The sequence below is a fragment of the Ambystoma mexicanum genome, chromosome 1p (assembly GCF_040938575.1).
Source record: "Ambystoma mexicanum isolate Mex_15411 chromosome 1p, UKY_AmexF1_1, whole genome shotgun sequence".
Lineage (NCBI taxonomy): Eukaryota > Metazoa > Chordata > Amphibia > Caudata > Ambystomatidae > Ambystoma > Ambystoma mexicanum.
In genome coordinates this window covers 1,128,941,573-1,128,964,094 of record NC_090921.1, presented here as the reverse complement: position 1 = coordinate 1,128,964,094, position 22,522 = coordinate 1,128,941,573, and the positions used below count along the sequence as shown (strand labels likewise).

The 22,522-nt window shown below is 47.0% G+C and overlaps 1 protein-coding gene across 3 annotated transcripts in view; it reads left to right on the top strand.

Annotated features, from left to right (window-relative positions):
• The window catches only part of MBTPS1 (membrane bound transcription factor peptidase, site 1), a 1,184,166-nt gene that overhangs the window by 551,395 nt on the left and 610,249 nt on the right, over nt 1–22,522 (top strand). The gene's annotated exons all lie outside the window — the stretch shown is intronic.

Here is a 22,522-nt window from a genome sequence, read left to right as displayed (position 1 = left end):
GAAGAGGTGTTAGTGGAATAGATGAAAGGCCATTTGAGAAGAGATAGATGTGCAAGAGAGGAGAGGTAATCATAAAGGTTAGGTGGATATAGCGGAGTGGAAAGCAAAGAGAAGGGTTAGAAAATCCAGATAGCAGTCCCTTCTCAATATTTACAGCCAGGCAGGCTCCCACACAGTAGTCAAACACTCCTGTTTCCTTCTGGCAATGTGCTAACTGAAAGTATATGCTTTGGGGACGGCCTACAGCCTGACTTCTGCTTTCTTCTTTGTGCGGGCCCTCTGTGCTCTCCAGGAGCTTTGCAAAGAATTACACATGTGCTCCTCTTATCTGAAACATGACAGTTCTCCAGCATGGGGTCTGGCATGGATTCACATGCTCATGAATATTCCCCGTCGTCAGGCTGGGAATCCTCGGTAAAGAAAAAATCAGTATCAGTTTCGTTTCTGATCTGTCTTTCGTAGTAATAACCAATCACTGATCTCTGCGTCCTACTGACCACAGCCAATGACTGCCCTCTACCTAAGCCCCGCCTCTGGCAGCCATCTTCAGATTTTTACCGCACGTTCATGTGTTGGGATCCTCGTGCTATTGCTCTCAAGCGTTAGTGCTATTTTTTTCACGTTTTTTCGGTCAAAAGAGCCTCAAGCTCCACCGACTCTCCGATCAACGGGGACCCGTGTCGGATTCGTCTGCGCCCCTCAAGGGTGAAGATTTCATCGAGCTACGCTTTTGGAGGACTCCAGACGTTTCTCAGGCCCGGTCATGGCCCAGGAGAAGGGAAGCTCGACGCCCGGAAAGCTGTTCAGGGTCTGCCCTGGATGCCAGCTGCAGAACGTCTTTAAGGAGGACGAACACTCTTTTTGTCTTTACTGCCTACATGAGGACAAGACGCACGTGGAGAAGGACTGTGCGTTTTGCGGCAACATGTCGGAGTGGACCATGAAGGACCGCCATCAACGTCTCGCCAACTGGCTGGAAGGGAAGAGCCCGTCCGGCGAGAAGAAGAGGAAGAAATCCGAGCGGTCTTCTAAGACCTTTGAGGACGCCCCGGCGACGGGGGTCCAACCATAAGGCCAAGCACCGCGAGTCCGCTGGCACCGGAAGCGCCGAACGGTCGGGCTCTACGGGCGCCAGGCAGGGCGCACCCTCCCCGGCACCATCAACCACGAGCCAACGCTCTGGGTCGGGTAAGAGGAAGGCCGAGCACCCGGCGAAGCTCCTGGAGAGGCCCCGGTCGAGCTCGAAGGAGGAGGGGGAGCAAGGCAGTGTCCCCCCCCCCCTCAAGGATAAGGCGGTGAGCACACCTAAGGTGGTGAAGGCCTTAATCCATCCGGCCAAGCCCTCTATCGAAACTGTCGCGGCGGCCCTGGCTCAGCCTGTGGAGGCTACACCAGTGGTGGCGACCTCGGGGCTCAGAGTCTCCCTGCCACCTCGGAGGGAGTCCTCTTTTGTGCCCATCGATAGGACCCCCGTGAAATCCCCCGTGGGGAAGAAAAAGGGGGGGCAGGGCGTCGTTGTAGATTCGGCCTCAACCTCGGAGGAGGAGCTGGTCGAGGTCTTAAGCCACGGCCTCGGCGTGGAAGAAGACCGGCCCGTCGGGATGGATCCAGACGCAGGTGACGACGACATCGTCGAGGGTACCGACGGGGCCCCTGATCGCCCGTCGGATTCCCCTCTGCCAGCGCCGCGAGACAACTCGGCGGCCATTTTGTTGGCTATACAGTCCTTATGCTCAGAGATAAGGACGAGACTACCGTTGCCGACGGAACCTCTCCCGTCGGGGGACCCATAACCGGGACCTTCTGGTGTTCCCCCTACCAAGAAAAGAAGGATCCACCCTCCGCCTCCTTTTCAGCCGTCGCGCCCCTTCCAGCCCTCCTCCCCGTCCACCCGAGGGGATGATACGGGGACTGACACGGCAGCGACGGGTACGGACGACTAGGTATACGACGAGGATGTACCGTCGTCGCCTCCCACCAGGGCTTCTCCGCCCGACGAGATTGGATCGTTCCACTCCATGATCACCAGGGCATCCAAGCTTTTCCAACTCTGCCCTGAGGAGAAGAAGAAGGAAGGTTTCCTTTATCAGCGGCGCGAGGCCAAGAGGAAGACGGTCCTCGCAGTGCCTCTATTGGACGACATTTGGGATGAGGGCCTCACCCTCCTCAAGAACCCTTCCACGACGCCAGCTAGAAGAGACCGGTACGAGAAGAAGTACCGGGTCCCGGACACGGCCCCCCCTGTGCCTCCGGGCGCAGCCTACCCCGGACTCCGTCGTCTCCGCGGCGGCCAGGAAAAAAGCGGGGGGGGTGCGGCCTCCACATCGACTTCCCCACCGGACGGCGAGGGAAAGAAATTGGACGCTATGGGACGCAGAGTCATCTCGTCTGCAGCGACGACGATTAAAGCGGCCAACGCCTTGGATATCGTGGCCCGCTACGACAGGGAGCTCTGGTACAAACTGGCTCCCCTGCTGGACTTCTTGCCGGACGACAAGAGGGCAGAGGCCCTGGAGATCCTGCAGGAAGGTGAGGTGGCTTCGGACCACGCCATTACCGTTGCGACGGACATCGCCAACACTGGGTTCCGCCAGTTGGGCAACAGCGTTTGCCTTAGGCGGCGTGGATGGCTCAAGGCTACGGACTTCCGTCAAGACGTTCAGACCAGAGTCCTGGACATGCCCTTCGATGGGAACAACCTGTTTGGGAAAACAGTGGACGATTCCCTTCAGGCCATTAAAGCGGACACCGAGACGGCCCGGGCCCTTGGAGTTCTGCAACAACGACGGACGCCCTTTCGGAGCAGCGGAGGCAAGGGCGCCTCCAAAGGTTCCGGCGGCGGTTTCTCCACCTACCGTCAAGCGGCCCGCTCGTCGTCTCAGGAGGCCTTCAGAGGACGAGGCAAGTCTGGCGGACCCCGCCGTCGCCAAGGAGGTCAAGGCGGCACAGCCTCGTCGAAGCAGGATTGAACCGGCCGTGGGGTCGGGCCCCCACCGAAGCACCCCGGTGGGAGGCCGGCTGGCGAGCTTCGTCAGCGTGTGGGAGTCCATCTCCACCGACCGTTGGGTGCTGGACGCCTTGGCCCGGGGCCACGCGCTCGAGTTTCAAAGAAGGTGTCCGCGCGTCCCCCCCGTGGCCAGAAAAGAACTTCACGTCCCTCAACTTCTCCTGGAGGTAAAGGCGATGCTCAGGAAGGGCGGCATCGAACTCGTCCCAAAGAGGCTTCGGGGCTCCGGAGTTTACTCGAGATACTTCCTCGTGAAGAAGAAGACTGGGGGATGGCGCCCCATCCTGGACCTGCGACGTCTGAACAAGTTCATCAAGGCGCAAAAGTTCCGGATGGTCACCCTCCAGCACGTCCTGGGTCAGCTGGAGGAAGGAGACTTCCTGTCGTCGTTGGATTTGGAGGATGCCTACTTCCATATTCCCATCCTAAAGGGGCACCGAAAATTCCTCAGGTTTGTGGTCCAAGGGCGTAATTACCAGTTCAAAGCCCTCCCCTTCGGACTACGGTCGGCACCCAGGGTGTTCACCAAGTGCCTCGCACCGGTGGCGGCGCAGCTGCGCCGCGAGGGGATCCACGTCTACCCCTACCTGGACGACTGGCTCATCCGAGCCAAGACGAGGGAGCTCGCCGTGGTTCACACGGCAAGGACCGTCCAACTTCTCACGGACCTGGGATTCTCCGTGAACTACGCCAAATCCCACCTGGTACCCGCGCAAGACGCTCTGTTTCTGGGAGCGAGGCTCAACACAGTGTCCCTTCTGGCCTCCCCGTCGGAGGAGAGGACCAGGACCATCCTGGGCAAGGTGCAGCGGAAGTTGGTGGCCGACGCGGCCAAGGTGAGGTCCATCAAGTCCCTCCTCGGAATGATGTCTTCCTGCATCTACCTCATTCCCATGTGCAGGCTCCGGATGCGCCCGTTGCAGGAGTTCCTGGACGCGCGCTGGATCCAAACGACGGGCAGCTTCGAGGAAAGGATCACACTCGACGAGAGTTTCCGACGAGCGATCCGGTGGTGGGGCACCCACGCGCATCTGACGGCGGGCATGGACTTCCAGACCCCAGCCCACCAGGAGACAGTGACCACGGATGCCTCCCTGGAAGGGTGGGGAGCGCACAACAACCGACAACACCACCACCATGTTTTACATCAGGAAACGGGGCGGAACCAGGTCCCCAGCACTGTCCAAGGAGGCGCAGGACCTGTGGCATTGGGCCGTCGCCCAAAGGATATTTCTGGTGCCGTTTCATCTGGCAGGGATAAAAAACACCATCGCCGACTCACTCAGCAGGGAGCTGCGCTCGTGCCACGAGTGGGAGCTACGGCAGGATCTAGTGGATCGCCTCTTCCGACGGTGGGGCACACCCCAGATCGACCTGTTCGCGACGGCGACGAACTCCAAGTGCCTGAGGTTCGCCAGCAGGTTTCCCCAGGCGAGGAGCATGGGCGATGCTTTCTCGTTCCCCTGGGAGGGCCTGTTCCTCTACGCGTTCCCTCTTTTGCCACTGCTAATCCGGCTCGTCAACCAGCTCAAGAGGTCACGGTGCAGGATGATCCTCGTCGCACCTGCGTGGCCGAGGCAGATATGGTTCCCGGACCTTCTGGACTTGTCAGCGTCCCCGCCAATCAAGCTGCCGGTGGACGCGGATCTACTCTCCAGGGAAGGAGGCGCCATCCTCCACCACGACCCGAAATCGCTGAACTTGCAGGCCTGGCTCCTGCAGCGCTAGAGTTTGGAGGATACGACATACCGGCCGACTGCAGAGAGGTTCTTGCAAAGGCCAGGGCGTCCTCGACTCTTAAATGCTACGGACACAAATGGAAGAGGTTCTCTGTCTGGTGCCACGCACAGAAGATTAACCCTCTATGGATTACGGCTCCCCAGGTACTGCCGTACCTGCTGACGCTGGCCAAAGCTGGACTGGCACACGCGTCCATCAAGATTCATCTTGCTGCGATCTCCCGATACACCAGAACCACGGGGCGGACGTCCTTGTGGTCTCATCGTCTGGTGAAAGAGTTCATGAAGGGACTGTTCAGATCGTTCCCGCCGGTGAAGGCTCCGGCCCCGGCGTGGGAGCTCAACGTGGTGCTGACCAAGCTCATGGGACCTCCGTTCGAGCCTCTGCACTCGGCTCCGTTGAAATTTCTGTCGTGGAAAACAGCGTTTCTTGTGGCCATCACCTCCGCACGACGAGTGGGGGAGATCCAGGCCCTTTCCTGCAAGGCCCCGTACTTGACTTTTCACGACACGAGGGTAGTGCTCAGGACGCACCCCTCCTTCATTCCCAAGGTACCGTCGGACTTCCATCTCAACGAACCCTTGCTGTTGCCTGTGTTCTTCCCGTCTCCTTCGTCGCCGGCTGAGAGGACTTTGCACTCGCTGGATGTGGCTAGAGCGCTGAAGTTCTACGTAGACCGCACGAAGTGTTTTCGGAAGACGTCACAACTCTTTGTGAACTTTGGACCTGTCAATCAGGGGAAGGCTCTCTCGAAGGCTTCCATTTCCAGATGGCTCTCCGGCTGTATCATGTACTGTCACCGGTTGGCAAACCGACCGCTGCCTGGCCGTACAAGAGCCCATTCCACCAGAGCGATCGCAGCTACCACGGCGTTCCTATCTGGTGTGCCCCTGCTGGACATATGCAGGGCTGCTACGTGGAGGTCGACGCACACCTTCACGAAATTCTACTGCGTCGACCGGGATTCCAGGGAGGAGTCCAGGGTCGGCCAAGCAGTGCTGCGCAACCTGTTCGCCTGAGGTGAGCCTGGTGAGGAGGTAAGATGCTTAATGTTGAGTTTGATGTAATGCTTAATGTTGAGCCTTTGCCACCTCCCGTGGTTGTGCATGTGTGTACTGCTATGTATTCTTTATTCATGAGCATGTGAATCCATGCCAGACCCCATGCTGGAGAAGGAACAAGTTACTTACCTGTAACTGTTGTTCTCCAGCATGGGTCTGGCATGTATTCACATGCGAACCCTCCCGCCTACCCCTCTGCGGCTCTTCACTTGGTCATACTGCCACTTCACGTGCTTCCAAATCTGAAGATGGCTGCCAGAGACGGGGCTTAGGTAGAGGGCAGTCATTGGCTGTGGTCAGTATGACGCAGAGATCAGTGATTGGTTATTACTACGAAAGACAGATCAGAAACGAAACTGATACTGATTTTTTCTTTACCGAGGATTCCCAGCCTGACGACGGGGAATATTCATGAGCATGTGAATCCATGCCAGACCCATGCTGGAGAACAACAGTTACAGGTAAGTAACTTGTTCCTTACTTTTCATTTACAAAATGAAAAGGAATTAATCATTATTGCTTTGTGAATTGCAATGCAATACTGCTTATTTCATGCCTTGCATTTAGTGGAAAGCCTTTTGCTTATCGCATTTGGTAGCATCTCCCTTGTTTCTCTAGAATGCGTCGGGTGGACTGTGTAGTGGTCAACCAAATTTACGTAATCCATACTGTTAGGATCAACAAGTTCAAATGATTAGGTTGTGGTGTCTTCATGTATTTTGGTTGCTTTTATGTTTTCAATGTTTGTTTATAGTTTTCATTGAGCTCTTTGAGATATGGTAGAGCTTCTTTTACTTTGTCATAGCACATACAACAGTCTAGCTGTTCTATCCCAGAATACATTGCAGCTCACTGGCGTCACATCCTCCCAAGCAGCTTATCAACAGAATCCTCCAAGAGTCCAGTGCGTTGCTACTCTCATAGGAGTATACAAGCGCTATGTGAGTTAGTTTGTTACAGTTTACCTATCCTTGCTTCCTTATTCCTGACTTCTTCTGACACTCTTACCTCGTTATTCTCCCTTCTATTCTTGATCTGCAGACCGCTACGGCAGTACGGGAAAAGACTTGACTAGTCTTCGGACGAGTTAAACCACGCACCTTAGGAGCGCGGTGCCAGCCCAGTTTCTCTTTTGTTCGGAATGCAGATCCTCGCCCTCCACGAGGTATTCCGTACGCTTTATATTAATCCTTCTTCCATCTGCAGTCTAGGGAGTTCTGTAATCGGTTGTTCCCTGTTCATGTTTTTATTCTAGCGCGGTTACCTACCTCAACACCCCAGGCTAACTGCCACCCCCCGTGAGCAGTCTCCGGGAGGCTTCCTTTGTTTACAAACTGGTAGGCTTTATATTTTATGGTTTTTGCTACTGTTGTTTGGGGGATCTTTAGCTATTTCTCCCTCTACCCTTTCTATTCTACTGTTTTCCTTAGCCCATCGATTCAGTACTTCTGGGAACTCCAGGTTACCTCTCTCTTCCTTCACATCGATTTCCCCGGACGCCTCTCTTCCTACTAACTGGGGGTAAAATATAGAACAGAAGATACAAAGGGGGTCTGGTAAACTGATAGACAAGGAAATTATATCCTACTCTAACCTTATCTTCTTAGCCAGAACTTAGTCTCAATTGCTAAGAAGCTCCCAACCACAGAAGGCGGTATTGCATCCCGCACTGGAACATCTCGGGGAGACAACGCTCTCTAGCAGCTCTCCGCAGGGTTTTTTCCCCCGTGAGGGTTTCCCTGGGAACCTCCCGGGGATCAAGCCTTTGAGCAGGACTCCAGAGGGGTTTTCAGGGGAATTCCTAATTTCTGCAGGGAAAGTCAGAGAGATCCATTCCAGGCACTCACGGGCCACAGGACATTTCTCTTCGTACATCCAGCCCAGGTAGGTGATTTTCTGTTTTCCTTCTCTGTCACCTGGAGCAATTGATATTTATATCTAACATTGTATAATCGCTGACAGGAGGAGCCACAGTAATTTTGAATTGTATTGACTACATAAGAGTGTGATCGTCAATTGCTAGATCTCTCCTGTTACCAACTACTGACAGAGGATCCTACCTCCCGTTTACAGAATGTGATCACAGCCAAAGTCCTTAAAGCACGAGAAAGAGGGTGGATAAGTAAGAAAGAATGTGAATTCTTAATCAAAGATAAACCCCAGATCCCGCAATTCTACATTCTGCCTAAAATTCGTAAGGCTACGACTAATCCACCAGGGAGACCTATTGTCTCGAGTGTGAATTCAGTCCTTGAGCCCCTATCCAGATTTGCAGATAAATTTCTGCAACCGCTAGTGAGAAAGATGGCCTCATTTGTACTGGATACTACTCAAATCATTTCGGAGGTGGAAAATATAGATTTCGATCCACAAAATGAATTCCTGGTGGGCCTCGATGTAGTGGCCCTGTATACCAGTATCCCGCAACAATTATCTCTAGAGGTACTCGAGGAAAAACTGCTAAGGGATCATAATGTTATAAACACTCCGGTATCATTTATATTATGGTGCGCAGAAATGGCCCTAGTAGAAAGTTACTTCCATTTTAACGGAGAGTTCTACAAACAGATACAGGGAACTGCAATGGGGGCCACACTGGCACCTAGTGTAGCCAATCTCTACATGGAGGGATTCTAAATTACCACCATTATGAATAATTCCAACCCGTTCATCGAACACATTAAAAAATGGCGTCGTTATGTAGATGATATCCTCCTGATTTGGACAGGCAGTGAACAGGAGTTGAAAAACTTCTTTGAGTGGATTAATACACAGAATGGCTTTTTGAAGTTCACCCATCAATATAGCAACACTTCCTTAGATTTTTTGGACATTACCATCCATTCAGATCCGGACAAGAAAATACTTTTCATCAAACCATTTAATAAACCAACGGACAGGAATTCATTACTGCACTACTCAAGTTTCCATCTGCGCCATGTACGCGATAACCTGCCCTTAGGTCAGTTCCTGAGATTGAAAAGGAATAGCACTAACAGAAAGGATTTCCAAAAGGAAGCAGCAAAAATGAAAGACAAACTGGAAGAAAGGGGCTACCCAAACAAAATCACTGAGGCAGCCTGGAAACGAGCGAACAATAACAGAGAGGCACTCCTAGAGCATAGGGAACAACGTATGCAACGTGCACAGAAAGAACCGAATAAACGACTGGTATTTGTTAATACCTACAACCATCTCTCCAATGGTATTAAAAAGATCATTGGTAGAAATTGGCACATCCTGGAGAACGGGAAACAGCCAATTGCTAGACCAATAATTGCTTTTAAACGAAGCCGTAACATCAAAGAACTCCTAACTAGAAACGACATTAGTAGGAAAACGGTAATCCAAACCACATTACCACAACAATGGGGGTTTCAAACGTTGACAGGCCACGTACAATGTGGTAACTGTCGCTGTTGCTCTACCACCTTTAAAAGCACAGCAGTTGATATTGGTCTCCCAACTATGTGGCAACAAAAACATTTCACTAATTGTAATACAAGAATGGTCATCTATGCAATTTGGTGCCCCTGCAGGAAAATCTATGTGGGCAAAACGGAGAGAAAAGTTAAAATCCGGATAGGAGAACACAAAAGTTGCATTAGAAACAAAACACGAAATGCACCCCTAGTAGACCACTGGATTGAGTTCAACCACAATGCAGAAGATATTAGCTGGACCATACTATATAAGCTTACACAAAGTATGGACAACAATAGAGATAAAAGAACCCTCATGAAAAAGGAACAACAACTGATCTTTTTAACCAATAGCATGACGTGTGGCCTGAACGACAAAATCGATTGGTGGGTGTAATTAACACAGCTAATAGATACAATGGTTCTGTTTTCCATCAGACACACGCATCAAATCGATTAGAGACTACTCCTCTGTATCACATCTCGAATCATAAGATGTGTTAAATTGAGTAAAGGAATGACCCTGTAAGGGACACAGGAAGGTTAACCGAAAGCTTCAATCTGCACAAATAAGTGCAATAGCCAACGATGGTTGCATATTCGCAACACTCAGTGTGTTATAGCATACATATCGGCTTGAGATAAAATAAGAATTGATGCCTCTCATCCTCCTTCTGTTCTCACCTGGGAGCCATTTAATGCCTTAGGGATGGAGCTGGAGCCTCTGCCTGACTGAACCATGGAGGCGTTCAGATACGTTCCGCGCATGCGCCCACAAGTTGCACTACTCCATATAAACACGGGCTGGTTGCCACAGAAACGGACACCACCCTGGAAAGACGTAAGGCTGTTAGGACGCAATCGGACCCGCGACGCACTTACGCGACACTCTACTGTGGAGAGATGCGGGCGAACTAAAGACGCGAGGAAAGCCTGACAAACGTGGATTTCGCACGTAAGGTAAGCGCTCTGACCAATATGATCCCAGGCGAGATAACAGGGTCTTTGAGCCGGCGGGCCTCTCTGTCCCGAATATTTAAAATGGAACAACTAAAAAGTGCCGTAAAAAATATGAAACCAAAACTACATAGATAATCTGTTAATTAGATGAAATATGGTTAGCCCGTTTGCAGATTTAAAAGACGAGACCCCAGATGCCCCAAATAGACGCATTTACTTTGGTTTGGAACTCATGACAGGATTCAAATCAATTTGGAAATGGCTAACTCTTGTAGTGCCTTCCCCCACTCTCTCCCTCTTTACCCTCTGTTTTCTCTTCGGTATAGAACATTGAACTGGCAATACGGGAGAGAGTCTCAGGAGCAAGACTGAACAGACTAATGAACCCATGAAGTGGCGATGATGGAATAGTAACACAGAGCGATCATGGTGTAACTATCAACGGGTAAAGGATAAGGCGTGATCTTTTTCTAATCCGTTATAGATATTTTTTTGACTGAATGCACCTATAGACTTTTTCTCCCTTCCCCTATACCTAGCTCCCGCTCTAGTTTGTTGAAATCCGTACCGACCTCGAATAAACAGAAGATTTTCTCCGAGGTACCAGTGGAACACTAACTAGTGGATAGACTCTGGTTATCCACAAGGGTGAGTGACCAGTTGTTTGTGGTGTAAATAGTAATAGATAGGGCTAAAGTGAAAGGATGGCTCCTCCGTTTCCTTTGTTCTTGACCCTCATTGCAGATTCACTAATAGTTAGAGACTATATGCATTTTGACTAGAACTGATTAATTTTCCTACTGGATACTCTTCCGTGCCTCTTTAAACCTAGGACCGACGTTGATTGATTGCCATGATCTAACCATGGTTATTGCTGAATGCAGTTGCAGAATGGGCCACTAATATGCCTACTCTTGTTTCTTGTGTTTTGCTGCTCCTCAATAGGTGGTGGACCTTGTTTTCCCTTATCAAACCAACGGCGAAGGGACTTCAAATTCCGATTGAGAAGAGTTGTATCGAAATTTGAAATGTGTTGATATAGAGTTGTTTTTATCTATTGATTTTATTGTAAGCAACTACCATGAAGCTAGAGTGAATTTTGTAGGCTACATCCATCCTTCAAGCAAGCCCCTGATGAATTTCCCTAACAATTACTGATAACTACACACTGTATGGAAAGAAACATGTTGGGCAATAGATGTGTGTGTTTTGAATGAAATTGATGTTGGATTCTGAGAGTGAGTGAACATGAGAATAAGTGAGTTGTGTGAAACAAGGTATGACCGTGTGTGAAATACTACACAACACAGTACGCTTCTACAAGCCTCTTTGAACCAAAATCACATAGTGTTTTAAATGAAGGATTGAAGTTGTCGCTTACAATCTAGTGATCTACTTTTTAGAGATCTATTGCTAATGTTTAGGAATTAGGCAGTGAGCGCACACTTTTGGTGTTCTTAAAACATTTTGTGTATCTTTTTGTATATTTGAATAATAAAATATGTATACGTTTACAACTGAACTTGCATTGAAGTAATTCCTGCTCTTGCGCCGAATAGCGGATAATAGTTAGGAACAGGGACCACCCAGAGTGAGCAGCCACGATTAGCACTAGCTGTGTTGTTACTTGTTAGTGAAGGGTTAACCCCTTGAGTTTGGGGGTGCGCTAGTGCTCCTTATCCCTCTATCTCTTTCTTTTGTTTGAATGTATTTCTGTAATACATGAGAATCTCGGGTATGTAGTGAAGGCTGGGTTTAGAGAGAAGGTGGGAGGGGGAAAAAGATAATGTGCTTTCCCAAGCTGATCACCAATCTCAATGGGGTTCTTCCTACCAATGAGATCCTCCCGCTGAGCACCACCCCCAGGGGGAATATCGGGTAGCAGCCTCACCTCCCGGACCTCATGGAAAGGGGCACCCCCATCAAAAGTAGTGACAACCTCTTTGGATTAGTCACAGCACACGTTGCTGATCAAGCTGCATGACCATTTGTAGACTGGACATAGTGATAGGAGCCGCGTTTCGTTCAATATTTCTTTGGGAAGATTTTGGGGGTAAAACATGTTTCGATTTAATTCCTGTTACTATCTCATAGCTTTTGCATTTCATCATTTACATTTTTATGTTCTGGCATTAGGGTCTGTGCTGGTAGTGCGATACCAATCACCCTCGCAAAAGTTATCTACATTGACATTGCGCCGGTTTCTTAGTTTAATATCTTGGTTTTTTAACCCATTTTGTTAATGGTTTAATTTTGTTTGACTAGTAGTTTTCTTTTTGGTTTGAACGTGCTGCCATACAATTCCACACTGTTTCACCAATCAACACCAAATTTTGCATAGTTGCCTCCAGACATTACTGGCTACATGAAATGTGGACACCCCACCTGTTTCCCTGAATTCCAGCACCTTTACTGTTGTCTGCAATCGGCAAAACAACAATGTGGTCGTACAAGGGCCAGTCCTGAACCATATAATGCGTGGTTTCTGGGACATTTTGAACCGCAATGAACTGCACCATGCCAGGGTGAGGCAATCAGTGGGGAGAGAGCACAGTAGGTCCCAGTATGCAGCAGCACACCAACTCTCGCCTCCCCGCAACGTCTGCTGCAACATGTCAGCCAGCCACACACGCCTATTCTAAGTGCAGTTTGCTTCAAAGTGCAAAGCACAAGCGATAAGCGAATCGGAACAGCGACGCACATGATCATTGATTTTCAACAATTGATGACAGTTTTGTCATGTCTGTCCACAGAACCTGTTCGGACAATGGGTATTTTTTGCTAGTTGCTTCTAAAATAATGTTTCTTCGCTAATTGTCAATTGAGTAATGTGGCTTGTCTGCTGTGCTCCAGTTGAGATTTTGAAGTGGGAGTAAAATGATTTTTTTACAGTGTTAAACGCAGTCATATATTCAATGGAAGATTTCTTAATGCGGTTAGTCGGGACTCTGATGGAACAGTTTTTGTAAAATGTCTTTTCATACATTTTTTTATTGGACGACATTCACATTGGAGAATATGGTTTCCATGTCTGTGGTCTGTGTTGGGGGTGAAAGTCTGTTGAAATTGTTTTTGAAGCAAATTATTTTTACTTTTTTTTTTCAATGGAGGTGGAAGAATGAGGTCAATTTTGGTAGATGGTATGTTTTTAATTTGCAAGATGTTATCTCTTCTGTTGCTTGTACATGTCCATGAATTGTTTAATTTGAGGGTGAGTGTATGACTCTAACATGTTTTTACCTCCAGAATGATATTTTCTTTGTTTTTCTGCCGAGTTGGGTTTTAGTTGGCATTTATTTGTATTTATTGTAGAAAAGGAAATGTTTAATTCGGTTACAGTAAAGTATGTTTTCTAAAGGCTTTTATGCTTTGTTAGTTCCTGGGAGGAGATGTTAAGGCAACTTGTGTCTAAATAGGGATTTTGGAAGTTGTCCTGGACATCTTGGTATTGCTTCCCTCTTGATCTTGGTTAGCAGTGGGGAATACCATGTTGCATCATGGTGAAGTGGCACATTAGTTTGCGCTCATTTCTGGTGCTTTACCTCTAATTATGTTTTACCCGCTGCCCAATTCTTTCTCCTTGAAATGGAGAAGGGACTATTAGTAATTGGCAACTGCATGTTTCATAGTGTGTTGCCCATTTATTTTTCTAATTTTGAAAAATGTGAGCATGCTTTTGGGGTGCTAATAGTTATAGGTTTCTTTGTGGATGGCCTTTCTGGTGAGAGAATGGAGTCGGGGCCTCTGTTAAGGCTGTTGCTTTGCTCAGGTGCATACCCTTGGTACTGGCTATTGTGCTGTAATGCACCCCTATTGTAGGGTGATTGCTTAAATACAGATGGGGCAATAATATAACATTATAGATGGGCATTTATATTGGATGAAGTATACCCTACCATACGTCATAAGGATATTTCAAGTCACAGAGGAGTTCTGTGACCAAATAGAGGATTGAGGCCGAAGTCTGAGTTCCTTCACAAGTTTAATGGCTTCCTGATCTGTGGTACACGTTTAGCCAGCTCAAGTTATCGCTCATATCCAATAGAGAAAATTTTGTATGTGAAGTATTGCAATCTATTAAATATATTTTTGACATAAGCCACATGTATATTTATTTGAAAATGGTACTAGGTTTCATAATTCCCATTTATTTCTATGTATAGAAATAAAGCCGGGTTTGAATACCTTTTTTTAGTTTTTTGTATTTGTTTATGATGTAGATGTTTTGGATATGTGTCTTCTAAATTAATGTCGTACTGTGTTTTATATAATGAAGTGTTTTCAAAAACTGCTTTGAAAAGAAAATGGTATGTCGGTTTAGTTATATTTTTAAACATGCTTTTTACATTAAAAAAACTTGCGTGTAGGATCATTAATATTTAATATCATTGGTTTATCAATGAAAGAAACACTTAATGAAATGTGTATTTTATTTTTATTTATAGAGCACTTGCACCTAAGCACTGTGAAAAAGCATGCAACCGAGAAGAAGGGGGTTTTAAGCAGGACTAGAAAGGGGGGAAAGGAAGATAAAGAGCAAATGAAAATGAAAAGGGGAAGAGAATTCTGCAGCAAGAAGTAAAAAAAAATGGAAATGAGACTGCACACATGGTGGTCTGTGCACGGGAAATGGAGATTGAGAACGAAGAGATTGCAGGGTTTGAAATTGAAGGGAGCTGGGAGCTATTCAGCTCCTGCTTGTAGTCTAGAAGAGCCTGGTTAGCTTGACAGAAAAAGCTACCAGGAGCTATTTTTGTCTCCGCAGGGAAACAGATGCTGAACATTCATACCTGTATGAATGCAATTTTGTGCATTTGCGACAAGCTAAAAATAAAGATTAAGACACATCTATACACCATTTAAAGCATAAGCTTTCATAAGTAGTGGACAAAATTGTAACTTCCACATAAGATGCAAACACAGATTTGTGGAACGTTCTTGACTAGCTACTTGTTCTCAGTGTAGCTCCCGGTCATTGGTTAATGCTGTATTCTCAGGGGCTGCTTTTAGCTCCTGCTTATCCAATCTCAATTTCGAGCCTTCAAACTGAGGAGGGGAGTAGAAGGGAAATAAGAAAAGACGACCCCCCACCCCCGTGCACTTTGCGTTATCGCCCTTGTATGATCGTAATGACACAAGGTCTAGTAAGATAGTTTGTCATCTCTGTCTTCCCTCCATTGTCTTGTGGCACCTTGAAACACTTGTGTACAGGCGCCTTATAAATGACTTGTATCACCTCATATAGGGGTGGAGCAAGACTATGGAGCCATTTTGTTGTGAAAATGAAAAGAAGCAGTGATTCAAAGGAGAGCCAAGACCGCAAGTGGAAAGCAGCAGAAATCGAATAACAAGGAGGGGAGAGAGAGAACAATGCAAACCGAGTAGATACATAGAATGGAGAGGGACTAAACAAAAGGCAGGGAGTCTCGTAAGAAGGGAATAGCCATAAGAAAAGGCTGGAAAATACCACTGCAGTCACAAGGATTTTGGCAGCAGGAATAGAGCAAACTGGTCTGATTTTAAAAAACATTGAACAATTGGGAAACATTTAGAAAATATGAGGTGTTGAAATTAAATTTTATCAAAATGGCCTCCCTTTTACCTTAGTAAATGAAACCATCCTAAGAATGTTAGAATTTTAAATATACATCTTTTATCTTTAATAAAATTACAAGATTGTCAACAAAATTCGTAATTTCTATTTACTTAGAGTAGGTGTGTCAAAGAAGGATGCTGACACAAGGGTGGCATTTTGGTTGTTAAAAACTAGAAACCTAATATCCCTATCTTCTAAGAGGGGTTTCTCTGCTTCAAATTAATACTAATGGATCTGTCAATGTTCATTGAAATCCACCGCCACCGTCCTGTGTCATAGCCTACTTCTATCGCTTACACTATAACCAACTAAAGAATAAACCAACAAAGTTCTTTCTCCAGGAGAATTAATCCCTTCCTCTGGCTTGTGGTTCCAACCAACCTTTGCACCAGTCATCTTTCGGAACCAGGAGAATGACTCCCTTCTCCTGGTATTGCTTCACACACTCCAGTTTAGTTCACAACAAAGCCAATGGGAATGACTCTCTTCCACTGGTGTCTCTTTAGTGTATCAAAATGCGTTGGGTTTCTTCACCAGGAGAAAGACTCCCTTCTATTGGTGGTTGAGAGTTCTTTTCTGTATCTCTCGACTTGATATTTCTTTTGCTCCCTTCTCGTGAAATTATTAAAGTCCCAACTCCTCTTTGCAGCCTCAGTGGACTTTTCTGTGCCACAGCGACGAGGATACTTGCCTCAGATTTTAGGTATACTCATGTTGGGGTCCTAGAAACTTCTTTGGTGGTCAGAGGGCTTATTGCCGCCACTGCGACAAGCACGTTCTCCTTGGATGCTCGGTTCTCCCTCCCCAATACTTTGACTTTTACTACTGGGCAGGCGGAAAGCCGCTCAAACCACTCTTTCACCCCCATGTTCCCTCTGGGTCGCTCACACCTCCCGTTACCTTTTTTGGGACTTTAGTATGCCACTGTGACTTACTGGGACTGCGGTGCGGCTCTTCGGGCTTCTCTTCTCTGCTTCCACAGCACTGCGGTGGATCCGCGCTCTTCTGGTCTGCTCGACACTCTCTTCCTACTTCGTGTTCGGGTCCGCTCCAGCTGTGCCCAAGGCAAACTCCACCAGCGACTTGCCGGCGTCTTCTGCTCTTCGGCATCCCCGGTCAGCCGAGAGGATTTGGAACTCTTGCTCTGAACGGTTTCCACACCTGCTGCCTCTTCCGGCTGAGCTTGACCAAATCTTCAGTCCTTCTCTTCTTATACATTGTTGCCCGTGCCGTCCTGTCAGATAGTCCAAGTCCTTTGTTGTTTTTGATAGGTTGATCTTCGTGTATCCTCAGGGCCACCTCATACAAGCACAGTCGGTAATCCTCATGTTGTCTATGCTCTTCTTCGTTCTGGTACTTTCTGTTTTTAGCTGTTTCTCCTACACTACAGAATTGATGGGTCTACTCTCAAGGAAGTGGTTTATCATGGGGGTGGGACTTAGGGAAGGATGGAATGTGACGTTGGCCAACGTTCTGTACACTAGGTGATCGTCCTTGTCCCCAGGGGGAAGAGTCCCTCCCCATGAGCTCCTCCTGCATTAAACCACCCGTAGGGGGACTATTGGGTAGTGGCTGCACCTCCTTAGCCTCATGAAAAAGGGCTTCCCCTTTGGGACAAGTGGCAATACCTGGAAAATCATCACATTAATTGCAATAATCCATTAGTTTATTTTAAAAAGGCAATAGTAAACTCCCCTATCAATTTTGATACCATTAACATCACCTGCTATGATGGTAGTCCATGAATTTGCGCACCTTGCGATTTTCGGATACATAGTTGCTATTAAGAATGTGAGTGTAGAGCAATTGTTAAAAGGACATGTTTAAGTTGCTCTAATAAAAAAATATTTAAATTAAGTGAAAAAAAGCTGTTTAGGGGCGTTATGGTTGCAGCGCAAAATCTAAAAACCAAAGAAATCATCACTTGTGGGAAGCTACACAACCATACCCTTGGAACTTCTATGTACTACTCCGACCAACACACATTACAAACATCTGAAATTACATCGACCATTTGATGGCATCACATATCCATAACATCCTTTTATCATAGTGTTTTCTAATGATATATATTTATATGTGCAATTTTTTTTAAAAAACATTATTTGCTTAGAATTCCAACAGTGGCTTTCCACTATTCAATGCAGTATATATTAATCCAACCAATGTCTTGGTATGAAATCTGAATTTCCAGCATAAGCAAGTTACCTTAAATTTTCCATCTCCCCGAACTGACAGTCTTAACATCCAACATCAAGATAGTGTATTTTAAAAAATGGTTGACGCTGGCCATCAAGTAAATGACCTCAATGATCCCTTTCTGATTGGGCAAGTAAGGAACAAACCTTTCCTCTACTCGTAGGACAAAAATGTGTATTCCAGGTTTCCCAAAAATAATTGAAGCAATCGTAATGGGGTAATGCAAGTCATTAAAGCAGCATCATATAGCAAGCTTTTTGCACCCACACTAAATCGTAAGGTAGCCCCAACGGTCTCTGAAAGGATGTTATAAAATTGGTGCCTACCATCAAAAGAAATGTTTTCCCTCAGCTAGTCTTTAATATACTCGCACAACTGGCACCCTCAAGCTAATTCCTTCTGTTAGTGCTTGCAGGTCCACACCTAATGCTTCCTTGATATTTTGTAGGATATTATTCCAAAAAGCTTTCAGTTTAGGGCATCCCCAAAATAGGTGTGCGAATATAACCCATTCATACCACATACCTTGCAACAGATTGCTGAAACAGAATGGTAGATTTAATTTATACTTGTGAGCATATAATACCATCTATATTCAGTCTTGCATCCCAGCTCCTTTAACTGGCTACTTCAGCTAGCAGTGGCAGTCCGGGCACATGTAATATTGCAATCCTTCTGGGACAGCTGATTCTTGCGATCCTCCTTCTGTCCCACAATAAATGTCCATTTGGTTTGTTAGACTTCAAAGTCTTGAAGCAATTTATATAAATCATGAGTTAATCTTTCCATCTCTTGGCCAAATTAGCAATGCCTAAATTGTGGATGTAGTAATTCCCACCTCATTCCTTTACTCTTTCTTTCCATTGCATTATTTGAAATGTGTGCAATTGATCCCCCACCCTGCCAAATTCCTGCCTTACAATCTGTAAAAGATTTGAAACTAACTTGATGAAAAAGCTAGGATGTTCCTTCAGAGCCACCACAACCCCACTTCCCAAATGCCTTTTTTCCATTTGTACTTAAGAAATTGGGGTAGGTAGAAATGGGTGTGCAAGGGCCGGGAAAGTTCCCCTTAATTGCCCATGCATCCTATATATCCAGTAGCATTTTGTAATGGGAGTATGGTAGATCACTACAGGTGTGAGATGCTGTGGGAGCAATAAAGTAAAGCAGTATTCCTGTATTGTCAGACTCCACATGCCACCGCCACTTAAAAGTAGTCCTCCTTCGCCACTTGGAGTTAATCCTCAATTGCACCGCTCAGTAGTTTTCCTCTACCCTTGGTCATGCTAATACTCACATAGTCCAGGATCGTGTGAATCTCTTGTTCATAACTCTAGACCTCTTTCCTACCCATATATTGCTCCAAATATTGTTCTGGAAAGTGTTTAAGGATGTGAGCTGTTATCTTCAAAAGGATTGAGTGAAAGATAATTATACGGAGCAGATATCTTGGACTCAATTTCCCTATCCACAAAATTACTTTGAAATGTGATCTGCCTAATTCCTGTTTGAGTTTTCAAAAAGGGGGCCCGATTATTTCAATATTGTCTTGGGTCTAGTGATGTTCACATCTAAGTACTTGATCGAATGGGAGGCCCAACTAAAATCTAAATATTTGTTCTCTTGTATAACCTCTCAGACTCAGTTCTATTATTTTTAAATTCTCCTACTGCTCTGAATTTATTCAGCTCTTCAACAAAAGAATAAAGATAGTCTGAGGGGTTGTAATGAAAGTTAAAACATTGTCTACAAACATAATGAATTTGTACTCCATATTCACCAATTTCATGCCCTGATCTAAGATCTGCTGGATGATGGTATCCACCTGTCGCTCATCCAAAATGAACTTAGTTTGGTCGGGGTTCAGAAGAGAAGGAAGAAAGGCCTGCAGCCTCGATGCTAAGATACTTGTGATCATTTTGAGGTCTAGATCCAAATCTGGAGTAGGTCTATACAAAGGTGCAGAGTTCTATGTTTTTGCCTGGCTTTGAGAGAACCAAAACTGTCACTGCACACATGGTGAGCATAATCCTTCCACAATGGAGAAAAGGATTACATGTTTTGTAAAAATCACCAGAGAATCTGTCTGGACCCATCACCTTATGGGGTGTCAGCCCCTGAATATTCCACAAAATGTCTTCCTGCCAAAAAGGCCATTCAGTACTTACCTTTGCACCTGGGGAAGTTTAAATCCGCTCTAAAACAAAATTGCTAATTTTTCCATTGAGACCCTCTCCACATTGTAAAGGTTTTGATAAAAATGGCAGAATGCTTTCAATGTACTATATTCAAAACTGAGTGAGATTGAAGAGTTACAAGTAGAGTATATAGTAAATCTCACTTACTGAGCTTTTAGTTTTTATGCCAGTAATGTGGGTTCAATGGATTGCCATTCTCCTGCATATTTCTCATCAGATTCATCTCCTCAGCCAGCTCTGCTGCCCAGAAAATTCTTTGACCGGGGGCGTAGTGGACCTCGACTCAATTGTCGACCCGTCTTTCTTGCTGCTCAGTAGTCTGCTCCAGATGGGACATGGGCATCATGTATGTATACTGCGTCGCTATGCTGTACCTTTTACTTCTTTTTTCACGCTCGACACACTGCTTCTGAGGAATATTGTGCTTCAGTCATCAAGTCCTCAATGCTATTCGATTTCTTGTTAAATCTTGTGTTTTTTCTTGACTGCGAGATGTCTGTGACTTGGATTTTCGGGGTTCAAGCACTGCACTGGCTGCGGCTCCAAGATGTCGGTGACCGACTCACACGACATGTGTGGTGCACCTCGGCACGAGTCAGAACACTGAGGGGTGCCCTTTGTGCTGGAAAATGAACCTGAAGTCCCTTCGTGTGCGGGCAGCCAAGCTCAAGTTGGGCCGACCGCCGTCAAAATCACCTGCGCGGTCGTCCGGTCGGTCCTCTGATGCCTAAACATAGGTGCCTTACCCCGAAAAAGAGAAAAGACATTGGCGCAAGACGAAGAAGCTGTCTCACTCACTGAGCCACTCTTCTTTGTGCTCTAATAACAATAAAAGGAATCACTGACACCGATGCAACTCCTACTCCATGTCAGAACGAGGTAAGCTGTCGGTGGGGCCGACAACTCGTCAGGAATCGGAGAAATTTAAATTGCAGATGCTGGCAATGTTTAAAAAGGCAGCGGTATGTGCGGGTGCACCCCCAAAACAGCAGGGCCCGGTGGCTTCAGCTCTGATCCCGACCCCCATGAAAACACTGATACTGACGCGAGAGCCTTCAGGCTTGGTGCTAAAGAAGGCGGCTAAGCCTTTGAGGTGAGGACCTTCGAGCGAGCCTCGGGGCTCGTCCATTCTCGACGTGCCCTCAGCGCCCAAGGTTCGGCCGACGCTGACAGCCACCCCTTCAACGTCAAAAGAGAAGCCCTCGATGCTGACTATCGGTGACCAATCCTTCGCCCCGCTTTCCCAGTCTGATTGCTTCAGCTCCATGCTGCACATTTTCAGCGCTTATTGTGGGGACGTTCAGGGAGATGTCAACCCTAGATACTCAGGGGTTGGCGGTGTGAATATTTTGATGACCAGGCAGACCTCCTGGCCTTGGCATAGGGGCTGCATGATGCCAGTGGGCTGGATTCATCCCCAATGTTGAGTTGCAGCAGACTCAGCCTTACACTCATACACATGTCAAATTTAGGTCACAGCTGGACAGAGTGGTCGACACTCGGACTGAATGCTTCTGCAGGTCCAGCCCACGGTTATGTTGGACAAGGGTCCTACTATGGAAAGACATATGCCTCTGAATCCAGCTACAGCTGACCCAGTCACCTCCTTGTGGCTACTGCCCTGCTCAATTTCTGCGGTCAACTCTAACGTGACCAGCAAATACAGGCCGCCAAGGGGGGGGGGGATCCATCCTTTTTGTCTTCACCATTCCCCCGGAAGGACTAGTTGGTTGCTCAGGCGGCCACAATTTCCACCAGGGCAGCTTCATCCACCTCGAATTTTCCTCCTGACAGTGAGGGCAAGAGGCTGGGTCCTGTTGCAAAAAAGATGTTCACCTCTGGCAGCATGTCCTTGAAGGCGAGTAACATGTCCTGTGGGTTTGCCATGTATTCCTTTGGCCTCTGGAAGGCCGTGGAACACGCAGCCCAATATGTCTGAAGGGGAGCTGCGAGATGGTTTTATTCAGCTGGTGGATGATGGGAAGGAGGTGGCCAGGCAGTCTCTGTAAACGGAGCATGCATCTTTCCCCTTCTCCCCTTTATAGTCTGTCTGCCCTTCCAATTAACCATGGAGAATACACCCTTTAAATTCTGTCCCAGTTGTAACAAGAAATTTCCCCTGAAGGACTTGCACCGGGTGTGCCTTTTGAGGGATCACCACAAGGGTCAGTGCAAAGCTTGTAAACTTTTTAAACCCAAGACCCTAATGGACAGAAAGACTAAGTGCTGGGCCCACCACGCCATGCAGGCTGAGGCCGACATAGACGTGGAGGGTGCTTCAAGCGACGGCAGCATCAGCGTCTTTTTGGACGACTAAGGCAATAGGGAACCTTTGT